The sequence below is a fragment of the Neovison vison genome, chromosome 9 (genome assembly GCF_020171115.1).
Source record: "Neovison vison isolate M4711 chromosome 9, ASM_NN_V1, whole genome shotgun sequence".
Taxonomy (NCBI): Eukaryota; Metazoa; Chordata; class Mammalia; order Carnivora; family Mustelidae; genus Neogale; species Neogale vison.
The window spans coordinates 44,258,562-44,278,244 of NC_058099.1; the positions used below are offsets into that span (position 1 = coordinate 44,258,562).

Consider the following 19,683-nt stretch of genomic DNA (forward strand, 5'->3'; position numbering starts at 1 on the left):
TCTGAAAAGTCGGGAGTGTCGTTCTTTTTTTTTTAAGATTTGGTTTATTTGACAGAGACACAGCAAGAGAGGGAACACAAGCAGGGGGAGTGGGAGAGGAAGAAGCAGTCTTCCTGATGAGCAGGGAGCCTGATGTGTGGCTCGATCCTAGGAGTCTGGGATCATGACCTGAGCTGAAGGCAAACGCTTAACAACTGAGCCACCCAGGCACCCCAAGAGTGTCATTCTTGAGAGTAGAAGGTGTTAAGGAGGTTGGGGAGTAGGAAAAAAGAACCAAAAACAGGCTTCCAGAGAGAGAGGAGAGGATGGAATTTGGGAGAAGGGAAAAGAGAGACTAGGGAGCTAGGTCAGAAATAGTGTCAACTGTCCATCTGAGTAGACTGGACATTTTGTAATCCTTATGTTTTAAAATAAACTTTTATTAAAATGTACTTAACAGACAGTGCTTTCACCTTTGGGTCCAGTTTAATGATGATTTTGGCTATCAGGTGGAATAATTAAAAGTTGTTATTAGGGCCCAGCCTCAAAGCACTAGTTTTGAAAATGTATCTTTATTTATTTATTTATTTATTTGGTGAATGACAGGATTAATTGTTACTTAAAGAAGCTAAAGATCTATTCCTTCACAATGTAGTCATGTAATCCTCAAAAATACAATGCTGGAGGCCTTAGTGATCTTAATTTTCTACCTGTGGTGATTTTGTAGTCAAACAGTCCATAATCAAGCTGGAATAGTAGAACATAACGGAAAACGAGTCAGGATCTAGAATTTAAACTCTAGCACCAACACGGAATAGCTTGGGAAATTTATCTAATCCTTATCCTAATTCCTACTTTATTTTTAAAGGATTAAGTGACATATAAGCTAATAAATCAGATTTTAAAATTCACTTAAAATTGCTTCTAAGTAAATACAATTTTTTTATTAAAAAAATAATAAAATTCACTTAAATTGTGGATCAATCTTAAAGTGTTCTTTGTATTTTGGCAACCCAGAGTTGGCAAAGTCAGAGCATGACAGTTGTATACGTGACCCCATGTTGAGGTGATGTCGTGAAGTTTTAGGTAGTACCACTTTGAGAGGAAAAGAAAGTTCTCAGATTCTGCAGACTCTGAGAAACAGATTTTTGTTGAATATATCTGACTCCTGTGTTGCTATTGATGTACCAGCATTCATCAACAAAAATTGGACTACACAATGCCTACTTCAGCAGCACAAAGACTAAAGTTGGAATGATACAGATTAGATTAGCATGGTCCCCACATGAAGATGACATGTAAATTTATGATATTTAATGAAAAAAAAGCTGGACTAGGCAAAATTGACTTACCTTTCATTTAATTAGCCATATCATTCATCAGTTTGCCTTTATTGATGCTTAATCCATAGAGAGAGAGAAGAAATATCATGGATAAGACTGAAATCATTCTGTGGCTTGGTCTTCCATGAACATTGAACATATCAAAGTGTTAGCAACAATAATGGCAAACTTTAGTGAGTCATTACTATGTATTTGACACAATTGTAAATGCTTTACACATGTACTTGTCCCAACAAGCCTATGAGAAGAGTACAATTGCCCATATATTTTTACCTAAGAAAAATATATTAATGAAGTATCCAAAGTTATATAGATAGTAGGTGACATGGTCAACATTCATAATAATACAATCAGTCTCATGCAGCCTGGCAGTTAGCCACCAAGTCTTTATACATACCATCTCAGTATGGATCATAATATGTCAGATGTACTATAGGATATATTTTAAGTTATTATGGGATGCTGTATTTAATATTATTTATGTTTTTTATCTTTTAAAAAAATTAAGATGTTTGAAAAATTATAACACTGAAATAGTTACAATATTCCAAATGCTTTTCTAAAATAAATTTACTTGAATTGTATTAACATTTCTGTTCACTAAAAGAAAAACAAGGGCGCCTGGGTGGCTCAGTGGATTAAGCCTCTGCCTTCAGATCAGGTCATGATCTCAGGGTCCTGGGATAGAGTCCCGCATTGGGCTCTCTGTTCTGCGGGGAGCCTGCTTCTCCCTCTCTCTCTCTGCCTGCCTCTCTGCCAACTTGTGATCTCTCTCTCTCTGTCAAATAAATATATAAATAAAATCTTAAAAAGAAAAAAGAAAAAAAAAGGACTTTCAGTTACTCATCATCTTTGTTTCAGTTAGGTTTTCGTCTAAGGAAAAATAAATAGAATGAGCAGAGGAGAACTGTTTTTATTTCTGCAATTGCTATCATTTCTAAATATGTTTGAAATGTCACTGCACACTGCGTATCAACCTGTTCGTATCAAGTGAAGTCAGAATTATTAATGAGAGACCTTTGCTAACAAATGCTAAGGACAGTGAACAACACAGTCTATAAGTACAAATGAATGCACGTTTGCTGGGATAACATATAAAATGACAGAAGTACTACAATGCTGGTAGGAAAGACAAAAATAATGAAGTGAAATGTACTGTTGAATTAGTTGAAGGATAGAATTCTGGGAAAGGAGAGAAAAGATGAAAAATAAGTTGGGGTAAGAACATCTAGAGTTTGGGAGAAAGGAGGGCAATTAGAAAATAAAAGAGAAAGCATGGTAAAATATAAAGGAATACAGATGAACTCAGGAAAAGAACTGAGAAGGTAAAGACAACTAAAAATAGAAAAGAATATAAAGTATCCCACATCTTCAGTTTTTTGCTTCACCAATCTGAACGGATATTCTCAGCATCATTTTATAGTTTTTTCTATAGTCTATAATGTTTGCCATTAGAATTTCACCAGAAAGTGCCTTCAGATATTTTTTAAAAATTGTTTTTTATCATAAGTATACTCTCTAATCTCCATCACCGATTTTACCCATCTCTCCACCCACCTCCCCTCTGGTCACCATCTGTTTGTTCTCTGTAGTTACGAGTCTCTCTTTCTTTTTTCCTTTGCTTTTTTGTTTTGTTTCTTACATTTCACACATAAGTGAGATAATATGGAATTTGTTTTTCTCTGACTTATTTTGCTCAGTATTATGCTCTCTAGTTTTACCCATGTCGTTGCCAATGGCAAAATTTCATCCTTTTTTATGGTTGCATATTATTCCATCGTGTGTGTGTGCACGTGCATGTGTGTACCAAATCTTCTTTTTCTTTTTTTTTACATTTTATTTTATAATTTCTTTTCAGTGTAACAGTATTCATTGTTTTTTTTTTCCAATTTATTTATTTTCAGGAAAACAGTATTCATTATTTTTTCACCACACCCAGTGCTCCATGCAAGCTGTGCCCTCTATAATACCCACCACCTGGTACCCCAACCTCCCACCCCCCCCCGCCACTTCAAACCCCTCAGATTGTTTTTCAGAGTCCATGGTCTCTCATGGTTCATCTCCCCTTCCAATTTACCCAAAAGCACATACCCTCCCCAATGTCCATAACCCTACTCCCCTTCTCCCAACCCCCCTCCCCCCAGCAACCCACAGTTTGTTTCGTGAGATTAAGAGTCACTTATGGTTTGTCTCCCTCCCTATCCCATCTTGTTTCATGGATTCTTCTCCTACCCACTTAAGCCCCCATGTTGCATCACCACTCCCTCATATCAGGGAGATCATATGATATTTGTCTTTCTCCGCTTGACTTATTTCGCTAAGCATGATACGCTCTAGTTCCATCCATGTTGTCGCAAATGGCAAGATTTCATTTCTTTTGATGGCTGCATAGTATTCCATTGTGTATATATACCACATCTTCTTGATCCATTCATCTGTTGATGGACATCTAGGTTCTTTCCATAGTTTGGCTATTGTGGACATTGCTGCTATAAACATTCGGGTGCACGTGCCCCTTTGGATCACTACGTTTGTATCTTTAGGGTAAATACCCAGTAGTGCAATTGTTGGGTCATAGGGCAGTTCTATTTTCAACATTTTGAGGAACCTCCATGCTGTTTTCCAGAGTGGTTGCACCAGCTTGCATTCCCACCAACAGTGTAGGAGGGTTCCCCTTTCTCCGCATCCTCGCCAGCATCTGTCATTTCATGACTTGTTGATTTTAGCCATTCTGACTGGTGTGAGGTGATATCTCATTGTGGTTTTGATTTGTATTTCCCTGATGCCGAGTGATATGGAGCACTTTTTCATGTGTCTGTTGGCCATCTGGATGTCTTCTTTGCAGAAACGTCTGTTCATGTCCTCTGCCAATTTCTTGATTGGATTATTTGTTCTTTGGGTGTTGAGTTTGCTAAGTTCTTTATAGATTTTGGACACTAGTCCTTTATCTGATATGTCGTTGGCAAATATCTTCTCCCATTCTGTCAGTTGTCTTTTGGTTTTGTTAACTGTTTCCTTTGCTGTGCAGAAGCTTTTGATTTTGATGAAATCCCAAAAGTTCATTTTTGCCCTTGCTTCCCTTGCCTTTGGTGATGTTCCTAGGAAGATGCTGCTGCGGCTGAGTCAAAGAGGTTGCTGCCTGTGTTCTCCTCAAGGATTTTGATGGATTCCTTTCTCACATTGAGGTCCTTAATCCATTTTGAATCTATTTTTGTGTGTGGTGTAAGGAAATGGTCCAATTTCATTTTTCTGCATGTGGCTGTCCAATTTTCCCAACACCATTTATTGAAGAGGCTGTCTTTTTTCCATTGGACATTCTTTCCTGCTTTGTCAATGATTAGTTGACCATAGAGTTGAGGGTCTATTTCTGGGCTCTCTATTCTGTTCCATTGGTCTATGTGTCTGTTTTTGTGTCAGTACCATGCTGTCTTGATGATGACAGCTTTGTAATAAAGCTTAAAGTCCGGAATTGTGATGCCACCAACTTTGGCTTTGTTTTTCAATATCCCTTTGGCTATTCGAGGTCTTTTCTGGTTCCATATAAATTTTAAAATTATTTGTTCCATTTCTTTGAAAAAGATGGATGGTACTTTGATAGGAATTGCATTAAATGTGTAGATTGCTTTAGGTAGCATAGACATTTTCACAATATTTATTCTTCCAATCCAGGAGCATGGAACATTTTTCCATTTCTTTGTGTCTTCCTCAATTTCTTTCATGAGTACTTTATAGTTTTCTGAGTATAGATTCTGTGCCTCTTTGGTTAGGTTTATTGCTAGGTATCTTATGGTTTGGGGTGCAATTGTAAATGGGATCGACTCCTTAATTTCTCTTTCATCTGTCTTGTTGTTGGTGTAGAGAAATGCAACTGATTTCTGTGCATTGATCTTATATCCTGACACTTTACTGAATTCCTGTATAAGTTCTAGCAGTTTTGGAGTGGAGTCTTTGGGTTTTCCACATAGAGTATTATATCATCTGCGAAGAGTGATAATTTGACTTCTTCTTTGCCGATTTGGATGCCTTTAATTTCCTTTTGTTGTCTGATTGCTGAGGCTAGGACTTCTAGTACTATGTTGAATAGCAGTGGTGATAATGGACGTCCCTGCCGTGTTCCTGACCTTAGTGGAAAAGCTTTCAGTTTTTCTCCATTGAGAATTATATTTGCAGTGGGTTTTTCATAGGTGGCATTGATGATATCGAGGTATGTGCCCTCTATCCCTACACTTTGAAGGGTTTTGATCAGGAAGGGATGCTGTACTTTGTCAAATGCTTTTTCAGCATCTATTGAGAGTATCATATGGTTCTTGTTCTTTCTTTTATTGATGTGTTGTATCACATTGACTGATTTTCGGATGTTGAACCAACCTTGCAGCCCTGGGATAAATCCCACTTGGTCGTGGTGAATAATCCTTTTGATGTACTGTTGAATCCTATTGGCTAGTATTTTGGTGAGAATTTTTGCATCTGTGTTCATCAAGGATATTGGTCTATTCCTTGTCTGGTTTTGGGATCAAGGTGATGCTGGCCTCATAAAATGAGTTTGGGAGTTTTCCTTCCATTTCTATTTTTTGGAACAGTTTCAGGAGAATAGGAATTAGTTCTTCTTTAAATTTTTGGTAGAATTCCCCCGGGAAGCCATCTGGCCCTGGGCTTTTGTTTGTTTGGAGATTTTTAATGACTGTTCAATCTCCTTACTGGTTATGGGTCTATTCAGGCTTTCTATTTCTTCCTGGTTCAATTTTGGTAGTTTATATGTTTCTAGGAATGCATCCATTTCTTCCAGATTGTGAAATTTGTTGGCGTAGAGTTGCTCATAGTATGTTCTTATAATAGTTTGTATTTCTTTGGTGTTAGTTGTGATCGCTCCTCTTTCATTCATGATTTTATTTATTTGGGTCCTTTCTCTTTTCTTTTTGATAAGTCTGGCCAGGGGTTTATCAGTTTTATTAATTCTTTCAAAGAACCAGCTCCTAGTTTGGTTGATTTGTTCTATTGTTTTTTTGGTTTCTATTTCATTGATTTCTGCTCTGATCTTTATGATTTCTCTTCTCCTGCTGGGCTTAGGGTTTCTTTCTTGTTCTTTCTCCAGCTCCTTTAGGTGTAGGGTTAGGTTGTGTACCTGAGACCTTTCTTGTTTCTTGAGAAAAGCTTGTACCGCTATATATTTTCCTCTCAGGACTGCCTTTGTTGTGTCCCACAGATTTTGAACCATTGTATTTTCATTATCATTTGTTTCCATGATTTTTTTCAATTCTTCTTTAATTTTCCGGTTGACCCATTCATTCTTTAGAAGGATGCTGTTTAGTCTCCATGTATTTGTGTTCTTTCCAAACTTCCTCTTGTGGTTGAGTTCTAGCTTCAGAGCATTGTGGTCTGAAAATATGCAGGGAATGATCCCAATCTTTTGATACTGGTTGAGTCCTGATTTAGGACCGAGGATGTGATCTATTCTGGAGAATGTTCCATGTGCACTAGAGAAGAATGTGTATTCTGTTGCTTTGGGATGAAATGTTCTGAATATATCATTGATGTCCATCTCATCCAGTGTATCATTTAAGGCCTTTATTTCCCTGTTGATCTTTTGCTTGGATGATCTGTCCATTTCAGTAAGGCGAGTGTTAAAGTCCCCTACTATTATTGTATTATTGTTGATGTGTTTCTTTGATTTTGTTATTAATTGGTTTATATAGTTGGCTGCGCCCACGTTGGGGGCATAGATATTTAAAATTGTTAGATCTTCTTGTTGGACAGACCCTTTGAGTATGATATAGTGTCCTTCCTCATCTCTTATTATAGTCTTTGGCTTAAAATCTAATTGATCTGATATAAGGATTGCCACTCCTGCTTTTTTCTGATGTCCATTAGCATGGTAAATTCTTTTCCACCCCCTCACTTTAATTCTGGAGGTGTCTTCGGGTTTAAAATGAGTTTCTTGGAGGCAACATATAGATGGGTTTTGTTTTTTTATCCATTCTGATACCCTGTGTCTTTTGATTGGGGCATTTAGCCCATTAACATTCAGGGTAACTATTGAGAGATATGATTTTAGTGCCATTGTATTGCCTGTAAGGTGACTGTTACTGTATATTGTCTCTGTTCCTTACTGATCTACCACTTGTAGGCTCTCTCTTTGCTTAGAGGACCCCTTTCAGTATTTCCTGTAGAGCTGGTTTGGTGTTTGCAAATTCTTTCAGTTTTTGTTTTTCCTGGAAGCTTTTAATCTCTCCTTCTATTTTCAATGATAGCCTAGCTGGCTATAGTATTCTTGGCTGCATGTTTTTCTCGTTTAGTGCTCTGAAAATGTCATGCCAGCTCTTTCTGGCCTGCCAGGTCTCTGTGGATAAGTCAGCTGCCAATCTAATACTTTTACCATTGTATGTTACAGACTTCTTTTCCCGGGCTGCTTTCAGGATTTTCTCTTTGTCACTAAGGCTTGTAAATTTTACTATTAGGTGACGGGGTGTGGGCCTATTCTTATTGATTTTGAGGGGCGTTCTCTGAACCTCCTGAATTTTGATGTTCGTTCCCTTTGCCATATTGGGGAAATTCTCCCCAATAATTCTCTCCAGTATACCTTCTGCTCCCCTCTCTTTCTTCTTCTTCTGGAATCCCAATTATTCTAATGTTGTTTCGTCTTATGGTGTCACTTATCTCTTGAATTCTCCCCTTGTGGTCCAGTAGCTGTTTGTCCCTCTTTTGGTCAGCTTCTTTATTCTCTGTCATTTGGTCTTCTAGATCGCTAATTCTTTCTTCTGCCTCATTTATCCTAGCAGTGAGAGCCTCCATTTTTGATTGAACTTCATTAATAGCCTTTTTGATTTCAACTTGGTTAGATTTTAGTTCTTTTATTTCTCCAGAAAGTGCTTTTATATCTCTGGAGAGGGTTTCTCTAATATCTTCCATGCCTTTTTCAAGCCCGGCTATAACCTTGAGAATTGTCATTTTGAACTCTAGATCTGACATATTACCAATGTCTGTATTGATTAGGTCCCTAGCCTTCGGTACTGCCTCTTGTTCTTTTTTTTGTTGTGAATTTTTCCGCCTTGTCATTTTGTCCAGCTAAGAGTATATGAAGGAGCAAGTAAAATACTAAAAGGGTGGCAACAATCCCAGGAAAATATGCTTTAACCATATCAGAAGAGATCCCAAATCATGAGGGGGATTTCTCCCCCCTCACGATTGGGTGAGGGATCTCCTCTGATTGGGATCTCCTTTGATTGGGATCTCCCAATCTCTTCTGATTGGGATCTCCCAATCTCTTCTGATTGGGATCTCTTTTGATTTGGGGATAAAAAGAGGTTCAAAAAGAAAGAAAGAAAAAAAAGAAAAAAAGAATTAAAAAAAAAGAGATTGAATTAAAAATTCAATCAAGAACTTAAAAAAGAATTAAGAAAAAAAAAGATTGAAGAGATTAGGATCTCTTCTGATTTGGGGATAAAAAGAGGTTCAAAAAGAAAGAAAGAAAAAAAAGAAAAAAAAAGAATTAAAAAAAAGAAAATGAATAAAGAAAAGTATAAAAAAGAAAAAAATATATATATTAGATAATCTAGTTAAAAAACGTTAAAAAAGAAAAGGGTAAAAGTTATAAAAATTTTAGCAGAAGAAGAGAAAAAAAAATGAAAAAGAAAAAAATTAAATTAACTGCAAGACTAAAAAATCACAGGCAGAAAGCCATGAGTTCCGTGGTTTGTTTTCTCCTCCTCTGGAATTCTGCTGCTCTCTCCTTGGTATTGAAACTGCACTCCTTGGTAGGTGAACTTGGTCTTGCCTGGATTACTTGTTGATCTTCTGGGGGAGGGGCCTGGTGTAGTGATTCTCAAGTGTCTTTGCCCCAGGCGGAATTACACCGCCCTTACCAGGGGCCGGGCTGAGTGATCTGCTCGGCTTTGCTTTAAGGAGCTTTTGTTCCCTGAGCGCTTTCCGTAGAGTTCCGGAGGACGGGAATACAAATGTCGGCCTCCTGGTCTCCGGCCCAGAGGAGCCGAGAGCCCAGGGCCCCGCTCCCCTGTGCGCCCTCAGTGAACAGCTCCTAGTAACTCGCGTCTGCCTAACCTCCGGCCGCGCTCCAAGCTCACCGAGCTTGCGACCGGTTCAAGGCAACTCCGAGCTGCGAGCTTACTGTCGGCTCTGTCTCTGCAGCCGGCTTTCCCGTTCCAATATCCGCAAGCTCTGCGACACTCAGACACCCCCGATCCTTCTGTGACCCCGCGGGACCTGAGGCCACGCTGACCCTGTGTGGGCTTCGCCCCGGTTTAGCCTCCGGAGCGATGTCCCTCAGTGGAACAGACTTTTAAAAGTCCTGATTTTGTGCTCTGTTGCTCCGCCGCTTGCCGGGAGCCGGCCCCTCCCCCCGGGGTCTATCTTCCCGTCGCTTTGGATTCACTTCTCCGCCAGTCCTACCTTTCAGAAAGTGGTTGTTTTTCTGTTTCTAGAATTGCTGTTCTTCTTCTCTTCGATCTGCCAATGGATTTGCAGGTGTTTGCAATCTTTAGATAAGCTCTCTAGCTGATCTCCTGCTAGCTGAGGTAGTCTCAGCCTGCTACTTCCCCGCCATCTTGACTCCTCCTTCCAAATCTTCTTTATACATTCATCTATTGATGCACACTTGGGCTGCTTCCTTAGTTTGGCTATTATAAATAAATAATACTGCAGTAAACATAAGAGTGTATATATCTTTTTGAAATAGTGTTTTTGTACTTCTTGGGTAAATATCCAGTAGTGCCATGATTGGATTATAGGGTAGGTCTATTTTGAACTTTCTGAGGAACCTCCATACTAATTTCCACGGTGGCTGTACCAGTTTGCATTCCCACCAACAATGCACCAAGGTTCTTTTCTCTCCATATCTTTCCCACCACTTATTGTTTCTAGTGATACTAATTTTAGCCATTCTGACAGGTGTGAGGTGAGGTGATACTTCATTGTGGTTTTGATTTGTATTTCCCTGATGATGAGTGATGAACACATTTTCATGTGTCTGTTGGCCATCTGTATGTCATTTTTGGAGAAATTTCTGTTCCTATCTTCTGCCCATTTTTAAATTGGATTATTTGTTTTTTGGGTTTGAGTTTTATCGGTTCTTTATGTATTTTGGATACTAACCTTTTATTAGATATATCATTTGCAAATATCTTCACCCATTCCATAGGTTGCCTTTTAGTTTTATTGATTGTTTCCTTTGCTGTGCAGAAGAATATTTTTATTTTGTGGTAGTCCCAATAGTTTTTTTTTTTTTTTTTTTTTGTTTGCTTTTATTTCCCTTGCTTTGGAAGACCTACCTAGAAAAATGTTGCTATGGCTGATGACGGAGAGATGAGCGCCTGTGATTTTTATGGTTCCTGGTCTCACATTTAGGTCTTTAATCAACTTTGAGTTTATTTTTGTGTATGGCAAAAGAAACCGATTTAGTTTCATTCTTTTCCATGTAGCTGTCCAGTTTTCTGAATACAATTTGTTTAAAAAAAATTGTCTTATTCCCATTGGATATTCTTTCCTGCTTTGTCAAGACTAATTGACCATATAATTGTAGATTTATTTCTGGGGTTTCTATTCTATTATACTGGTCTCTGTGTCTATTTTTATGCCAGTACCAAACTGTTTTAACTACTACTTCTTTGTAATATAACTTTAAATCTGGAATTGTGATACCTCCAGCTTGTTTTCAAGTTTGCTTTAGCCATTTGAGGGCTTTTGTGGCTCCATACAAAATTCAGGATTGTTTGTTCTAGTTCTAGGAAAAACACTGTTGGCATTTTGATATGGATTGCATTAAGTGTATAGATTACTTTAGGTAGTATAGATATTTTAACATTATTTGTTCTTCCAACCTATAAACATGGGTTGAATATCTTTTCATTTCTTTGCATCATTGAATTTAATTAGTGTTCTATAGTTTTCAGAGTATAGGTCTTTTGCCACTTCCATGAAGTTTATTCCCAGATATTTTATTGTTTTTGATGTAATTCTAAATGGGACTGATTTCTTAATTTTAATTTCTGCTGCTTTATTATTAGCATATAATGACGTAACAGATTTCTGTACAGTAGTTTTCTATCCTATGACTTGACTTAATTCATTTACCAGTTCTAGTAGTTTTTTGGTGGAGTTTTTAGTTTTCTATATATAGTATTATGTCATCTGAAAATACAATTTTACTTCTTCCTTACCAATTTGGATGCCTTTTCTTTCTTTGTGTTGTCTAATTGCTTTGGCTAGGACTTTCAGTACTATGTTGAATACAAGTGGTGAGAAGAACATCCTTCCATTTATTCTAACATTAGAGGGAAAGCTCTCAGTTTTTCCCCACTGAGTATGATGTTAGCTCTAGGTTTTTCGTATACGGCCTTCGTTATGCTGAGGTATGTTCCCTGTAGAGCTACGTGGCAGAGGGTTTTTATCATAAATGGAGTTGTACTCTGTCAGTTGTTTTTCTTGCATCTATTGAAATGATCATATGGTTTTATCCTTGGTCTTAATGATGTGATATGTCATTCTGATAGTTTTGCAAATAATGAATCACTCTTGTCCAGGGAATAAATCCCACTTTATTGTGGTCTATGATTTCTTAATGTGTTGTTGGATTTAGTTTGCTAATATTTTGTTGAAGATTTTTGTACTTTATTCATGAGGAATATTTGCCTGTAGTTCTCTTTTTTGTTGTATCTTTATCAGGTTTTGCTGTCAGGGTGATAATGGCCTCATAAAATGAATTTGGAAGTTTTTCTTCCTCTTCTATTTTGTGGAATAATTTGAGAAGAATAAGCATTGAGTCATCTTTAAATGTTTGGTAGAATTTCCCCGTGAAGCTGTTTGGTCTCAGACTTTTGTTTTTTGCAATTTTTTGGATTACTTACTCAATTTTATTGTAGATTATACATTTGTAGAAATTTCTAGGAATGAATTTAAGTTGTTCAATTTGTTGGCATGAAGGTTTTAATAATATTCTGTCACAATTGTTTGCATTTCTGTGGTATTGGTTTTTATTTCTCCTCTTTCTTTTATAATTTTGTTTATTTGGGACCTCTTAATGAGTCTGATAGAGGGTTATCAATTTAGTTCATCTTTTCAATTAACTAACTCCTGGTTTCATTGATCTGTTACATTGTTTGGTTTGGTTTGGTTTCTATATCATTTATTTCTGTTCTCTTCTGTATTATTTCTTTTCTTTTGCTGGCTTTGGGTTTTGTTTAATTCTTCTTTATCTAGCTCCTTTAGGTGTAACTTTAGGTTGTTTATTTGAGATTTTTCTTGCTTCTTAAGGTAGGCCTTTATTGCCATAAACTTTTTCTTAGAACTACTTTTGCTGTATCCCAAAGATTTTGGACCATCATGTTTTCACTTTGATTTTTTTCCATGTAATTTTTTATTTCTTCCTTGATTTCTGATAGACCCATTCATTGTTTAGTAGCATGTTCTTTAACAGCAATGATTTGTGCTCCCTTCTGACTTTTTTCTTTTGGCTGATTTCTGGTTTTATAGTATTGTGGTCAGAAAGGATAATGGTATGACTTCAATGCTGAGACTTATTTTGTGGCCTTATATTGATCTGTTGTGGAAAATATTCCATGTGCAGTTGAAAAGGATATGTATTCTGCTATTTTAGAATTAAGTGTTCTAAATATATCTATTAAATCCATCTGGTCCACTGTGTCATTCAAAACCATTGTTTCCTTTTTGATTATCTTCTTGGATGATCTGTTGATGTAAGTGGGGTGTTAAAGCACCCTCTATTATTGGATTACTATCAACTATTTCCTTTATATTTGTTAATAGATGCTATATGTATTGGGGTGTTCCTATGCTGGATACATAAATATTTACAATTGTTATAGCCTATTGTTCTATTGTCTCCTTTATGATTATGTAGTGTCTCTGTCTCTTGTTAGTGTTTATTTTAAAATCTCTTTTGTCTGATGTAAATATTGCTATCCTGGCTTTCTTTTGATATCCATTGCAAGATAATGTTTCTCTATCCCCTCACTTCCAATCTCAGATGTCTTTAGGTCTGAAATTAGTCTCTTGGAGGCAGTGTATAGATGGGTATTTTTTTTTTTTTAATCTTTTCTGTAACTCTATGTCTTTTGATTGGAACATTTAGTCCATTTACATTCAAAGTAATTGTTTATAGAAATGTCCTTACTGCCATTTTGTTACTTGTTTTGTGGCTATTTCTATATATTTTCTCTGATCCTTTCTTATCCTCTTTTATGGTTTGTTGGCTTTCTGTAGTGATACACTTGGATTCCTTTCTCTTTATTGTTTACATATTTTTTCTGGTTTTTGATTTGTGGTTACCATTAGGTTTGTATATCCCATCTGCATATAGCGATTTGTATTAAGTTGATGGCTAAGTTTGAAACCATTTTTTACTCTTCACCCCTCATTTTAAGTATATAGTATCATATTTTACATTCTATTATTTTGTTAATCCCTTGACTGATTTTACAGAAATTTTTATTTTTACTGCTTTAAATTTATTTTTTTTAACTTTTCATATTGTCATTTATAGTCTTTCCTTTATACTCAGCGTCCCCTTTAATATTTTTTGTAGGGCTGGTTTAGTGGTCATGAATCCTTTACTTATTGTTTGCCTGGGAAATTCTTTAGCTCTCCTATTCTGAATGCGAGCCTTGTTGGATAGAGTATTCTTGGCTATAGATTTTTTCCCTTTTAGCAACTCAAATGTATCATGCCACTTTCTTCTGGCTTGAGAAGTTTCTGCTGAAAATTTTGCTAATAGCCTCAAAGGAGAAATCCTTTTCCCTTTGTAAGCAACTATTCTCTTTTGCTGCTTTAAAAATATTTTCTTTTTTAAAATATTTTATTTATTTATTTGACAGAGAGAGATCACAGGTAAGCAGAGAGGCTGGCAGAGAGAGAGAGAGAGAGAGAGAGGGAAGCAGGCTCCCTCCTGAGCAGAGAGCCCGATGTGGGACTCAATCCCAGGACCCTGAGATCATGACCTGAGCCAAAGGCAGCAGCTTAACCCACTGAGCCACCCAGGCGCCCTAAAAATATTTTCTTTATCACTACTTTTTGCCATTTTAATTACTATGTGTTTTGGTGTAGACCTCCCTGGGTTGAATTTTTGGGGGGATTTCTTTGTCTGCTTGATCTGGTATTTATTTCCTTCCCCAGATTAGGGAGATTTTTAGCCCTTATTTCTTCAAATAAATTTTCTGCCTCCTTTGTCTTCTTCTGAGAGCCCTATAATATGAATGTTATTACATTTGATGGAGTCACTGATTTCCCTAAGAATATATAGATATTTTAAGATTTTCTTTATTTGTTTTAGCAAGACAGAGAGCATGTGTGAGTTGGGGGAGGAGCAGGTGGGAGGTAGGGGAAGAAAATCTCAAACAGACTCCACGTGAGCATGAGCCTGATGCAGGGCTCGATCTCACTACCCTGAGGTCATGACCAGAGCTGAAACCAAGAGTCAGGCACTTAACTGACTAAGCAACCCAGGCGCCCAACACTATTCTTGATTTGCATAATTTTCTTTCCTCTCCTTTGCTCAGCTTGGTTATTTTCCATTACTCTCTTCCAGGTCATTAATTAGTTCTGCCTCATCCAGCTTGCTATTTATTCCATCAAGCACTGTTAATTTCATTTATTGTGTTCTTCTTGATCTCTGGTTCTTTTTTATATTTGTGTTAATGGTCTCACTGATGTCCTCCACTCTTTTTCAAGTTGCATATTGTTATGATCATTGCTTTCAATTCTCTCTAGTGCATATTACTTATACTTGTTTTGCTTAGGTTTCTTGCTGTGGTTTGGTCCTGTTCTTTCATTTAGGACATAGTTCTCTGTCACCTCATGTATGTTGGGAATAATCAGCTAATTCTCTTGCTCTTAATGATAATAGCCTTATGAAGAAATGTAGTGCCCTACAGTGCAGTGTCTCCTGCTCCCCAGGGTCTGGTACTTCAGGGTCTGGTACATACACAGGTTTCCTGTGTGTGTCTTGTATGTCCTACTGACTGTGTTAGTTTTGGCCTTTGTTTCCTTCAGTCCAGTTTTCGACAAAGGTTTTCCTTGAATATTTTGGGAAGTTTTTGTCCCTAGCCGGGGTGGGGTACATTTTAACAAGGTGTGCAATAGTCTACTTGCAAAATAAGACCTGCTTCCATTGCCAGAACTGAAGTCCTGCAAAATGAACTGTGTTGGGAGGTGCAGTGTTGGAAGGGTTTGCACCTATATTCTAGGGGAGGGGGCATAGAGTGAGGGGACTATGAGGAGTGTAACTGGGAAGGGTTGATCCACTGAAGTTTGTGGGGAGTGAGGCTTCGTGTGTGTAGTTAGGTAAGCAGTGTTGATGCAGTGCTGGTTACTGTAGGTGGTCATTGTTTATGCTGGCAGGTGGAGTAGGGAAATGGTACAAACAGTTCCTTTGTTCCTGGATGGGTCTCCCTGTGATCCTGTCTCTCCAGTCCATGCTCTGAGATGAGCAAATAACTCATCCATCTGCTTTGACTTTTTTTCAAACTTGTGGCTTTAGTCTGAATCCACGGTGGCTGTTTGTCTTACTGCCTACGGGTGGGGACTTAGTTACTAATTCTCTTTTGGCTTTCCCAGAGACAAACCTGCCTATTTTTAAAATTCTAGACTTTAAGTCCTGCTGGTTTCAAGGGCTCACAAAATTTGGCCCCTCTTGCTTTCAAGGGCAAATGTGTAGAGATTTTTACCGCCCCCTCCATTCATGGGCTCCCTGCTGGGAAAGCCTATTCTTCTCCTTTCTTCATACCACTGTCTCCCTCCCCGCCACAGATGGCCATGGTCCCTTTCACTCCCAGACCACGTCTTTATCCTTTCTACTTTCTTCCATGTGGCCTCTTCTCTACCTTTAGTTGTAGAGTTTGTTTAGCCATTCTTCAGATACTTTTCTGGGTTATTTATGCTGATGTGTTTTCTAGTTGTAAGAATGGGACAAGGTGAGTTTAGGTTTCTCCTACTTGGCCATCTTCCCAGCTGACCCTTGATCTATTGCCTTCAGATCTTTCTATAAGGGATCTTGTTTTGATTATCAAAATCACAGATGACAGATTTGGAAAAAGTGTTAGATAACTTCAAGCTCATGGGAAAACATTTTCCTATGCAATAATTGTTCAGAAGTTAGAAACATTTTTTTCCCCAAAGTTAACTCTATGCCAAAGCAAAAACATAAATAGCAAACACAGAACTGGTAAGCAAAGTACCAATTTGAAAATGAAATGTGAAATTGAGACTTTTCAAAGTATTCCCCTTTGTTATCAAGAAAACCCTCTGTATATCAAATTAACTTCTGAAAGAATTTCCCTTTCACTTTGTTGCTGATAACAAGATTGTGCTTTCAAGGACACTGGCCCTCCTGTAGCTTTATTTCATAGATGTTTATTCTTACTACATTTATTTTTTTATGTGGATGTTTCATTCCCTGGGGTCTAAAATCTAATGATCTAATACATTTCTACTACCTCTCTTCTTCTTCATGTTCTCCCAGCCCTTCTCACCTAGTTTGAATTTACTATCACTAAAACCATTCTGTTATACACACACTCAACTTCTTTGCTTCCCTCTTCCCTCACTTTATTTACATACATGACAAAACACTAAGGCTGGAAAATACAACTGCCTACTGCATATATTTGCATTCATGACATTGGCTATGGCTGGAGAAAGATCTAGAACCATGCTGATTGTTCTCATCTAAATTATTAACTACTAACTTCAAATGAACCCTTGATACTTTCAGCATAATGCAGTTCCTTAGTTCAGTCATTATCTCACTGTCTTGTGAAACAGTTTCAAACATCTATTCTCTCGCAAATATACACATATTTTTAGCCAATCATTTTACTTCTCAATTCACTGAGAAAATTAAAACTGATGAGAAATCCTATAAGCTTATCCCTCAAATCCTCCATGTGCATCTCTCTACTTTTCTTCCTATAGATGAGCTCCCTTTACCCCTGTCAGAGGACTTTTCATTCATTTGTAGACTATACTCATCCTTTCCTGCCTCTTCAAGAACACCACTGTAAGTCAGTCTTCTCCTGCTCTCCAACCTCCATTATCATATGACCCTTTTCTATTTTCCCATTTCCACAAAATAGCATGCTATTAAAAGAAAAATGAAAAAACTTTCTTACCTATTACTCCCCGTTACTATCCCACTCTTCTCTTCCTCCTTGTAATTTCTCAAAATAGTTGTTTACACTTCCTGACTCCCTTTCCTCCTCTCCTGTTCCCTCAGCAATCCTTACTCAACTCTACTGGAAAATTGCTACCGACTTTGGTTATCAATGCCCTAATATTGCAAATCCAGTAGTGGAGTTTTGATTCTCATATTATTTATCTACAATCCACATAAGACGCAGCTAAAAATTCCCTCCTCCTTAAAATAGTCTTTTCACTTGACTTTTTAACATAATATTCTTTCCTCCTGTTTTTTGTTTGTTTGTTTGTTTTCTTTATTTTCTGTGCTTTTTAAATCTCTTTAATGGAGATTCATCTTCATCATCCTGACCTCTTAATGTTGGAGTTTCTCTATTCCTCTAATCTTTTCTCTTTTCTATCTGTGTTGTTTTGGGGGTCTTATTTGGTTCTGTATGTTAAATACCAACTATACATTGATGACTGACAACTTTGTATTTCTAGTGTAGCTCTCACTAGTCTCCAAACAAATCTGCTGCAGTGTCTGAAAGGCATCTAAACATAATGGGTAGTAATAAGCCAGAAACCCTGGTTTTCTATTCTCCCACAAATCAGTTACTGGTAATTTTGTACTTCTAATAGCTGAAGTCAAAGTATCATGGAGTTATCCAGGGGTTCTGTTTGTTGCTTAAAAATTTTTTTCTTTCTGTTTGGTCTCCTATGTCACATCAGAAAATTCTGTTGGCTGTATCTTTAAAATAGATCTAGAATCTTGCCATTTTTTACCACCTCACATTATGATCACCCTGGATGTATCCACACTCACCTTGCCATGCATTTTTGCAGTAGCCTCCTAACTGGTCTTACTGCTTCCGTCTCTTCTATTTCTGTCTCCTTATGTCTGTTCTAAACAAAGCATTCTCAGTAGATCGAATGTAAGAATTCAAAGTTAGAATGAAAATCAGCATCTTTAAAATAGCCTAAAAGCCTTCTATGATTTGTCTCCTGGGCTTTTATAGCCTCTCTGACTTCCTCTCCCTCGACTTCCTACCCCTTCCACTTTTCTTCAGCCATTTAGATATTCAAATATTAGACAGACTTCTGCCACAGCAATTTTGCTTTTGTTTATACCCTCTCCCTGTGATGCTGTTCTTATAGAATGAGGAATCTATCCATATGGTAAGCCTCCTCAGGTTCTTTGTGTTTTTGCTTAAATGCCATATTCTCAAGAGTTCTCCTCTTGACCCTCCTATTTAAATTTTACCCCCCCCAAAACACCATCCCAACTGGGCCTCTAGTGTTCCACCCCCCCCGACTCCCCTACCCCTGCTTTACTTTCTCAATAGCACTGCCTACCTTCTAACTTACTGTATAGATTTATCAACTTGAGTATTATCTTTTTTACAGGAGTTCCATAAAGGTAGGGATTTCTATTTTATTTACTAATGTATTCTCAGTACCTCAAAAAGTGCCGTTTATATAGTGAGCATTCAATACATATTTTAGTAGCTTAGTAAATGAATATTTGAATTGAACTGTTCTTAATTTAAAACTGCCTTAATTTAGAATAAAGCCTATACTGAGCTTTTATTTTGAATTTGTGTCTTCTGGCACTGTCCATGAACCATTAGAGAACAACATTGCTTTTACCTAATTGCCTAATTGCTTGTGGTCTCTGAGGCTTTGGATAATGACATGTTTTTAGAGAACTAAAACTTTAGATTAAGAGTCACTCTCTTTAGTATAGATACTGATTTAGCAGAACTTTCTTTCTTTTGTCAGCCTGACATTTGAAATAGAATTTGAACTCCATGGCAAAACATGATCACGCTGTTCATAGACAAACACATATACTCATACATACTCAATAATGTTCTTTTAATTCACTTTTATCTATGTTTTGGAGGTCCATACGCATCATTTAGTACCACTCCTTTTATACTTGGAGACTTGAAACAGGTTGCTACGATATCTAATGGCCGTTTATTTTTTCTTTCTTGTATTTCTCTTCTCACCAAGCTTCAAATTTCTGAAATGTATTTAAAGCACAGTTTCTAATATAGACCATTACCACTGTTGTAAGGTCTTGAGGTTGGGCCAACTATTTTTATTGTTTATACAAAAATATATTTGTCAGAAGTATTGAGACCTTTTCCCTTAGATTAGAAAATATGCAAATCAAAAACAACAAAAAAGAGGAATAGAAGGAAAATTAAGATACTGC

The 19,683-nt window shown here is 37.2% G+C and overlaps 1 long non-coding RNA gene and 1 other non-coding gene across 2 annotated transcripts in view; both read left to right on the forward strand.

The window, feature by feature from the left end:
• LOC122917555 overlaps window positions 1-19,683 on the forward strand; it is a 112,112-nt gene that overhangs the window by 24,905 nt on the left and 67,524 nt on the right. The window lies entirely within an intron of this gene.
• Window positions 1,199-1,305, forward strand: LOC122917901. The gene has a single exon (XR_006386517.1). It is a non-coding gene; the product is annotated as a U6 spliceosomal RNA (small nuclear RNA).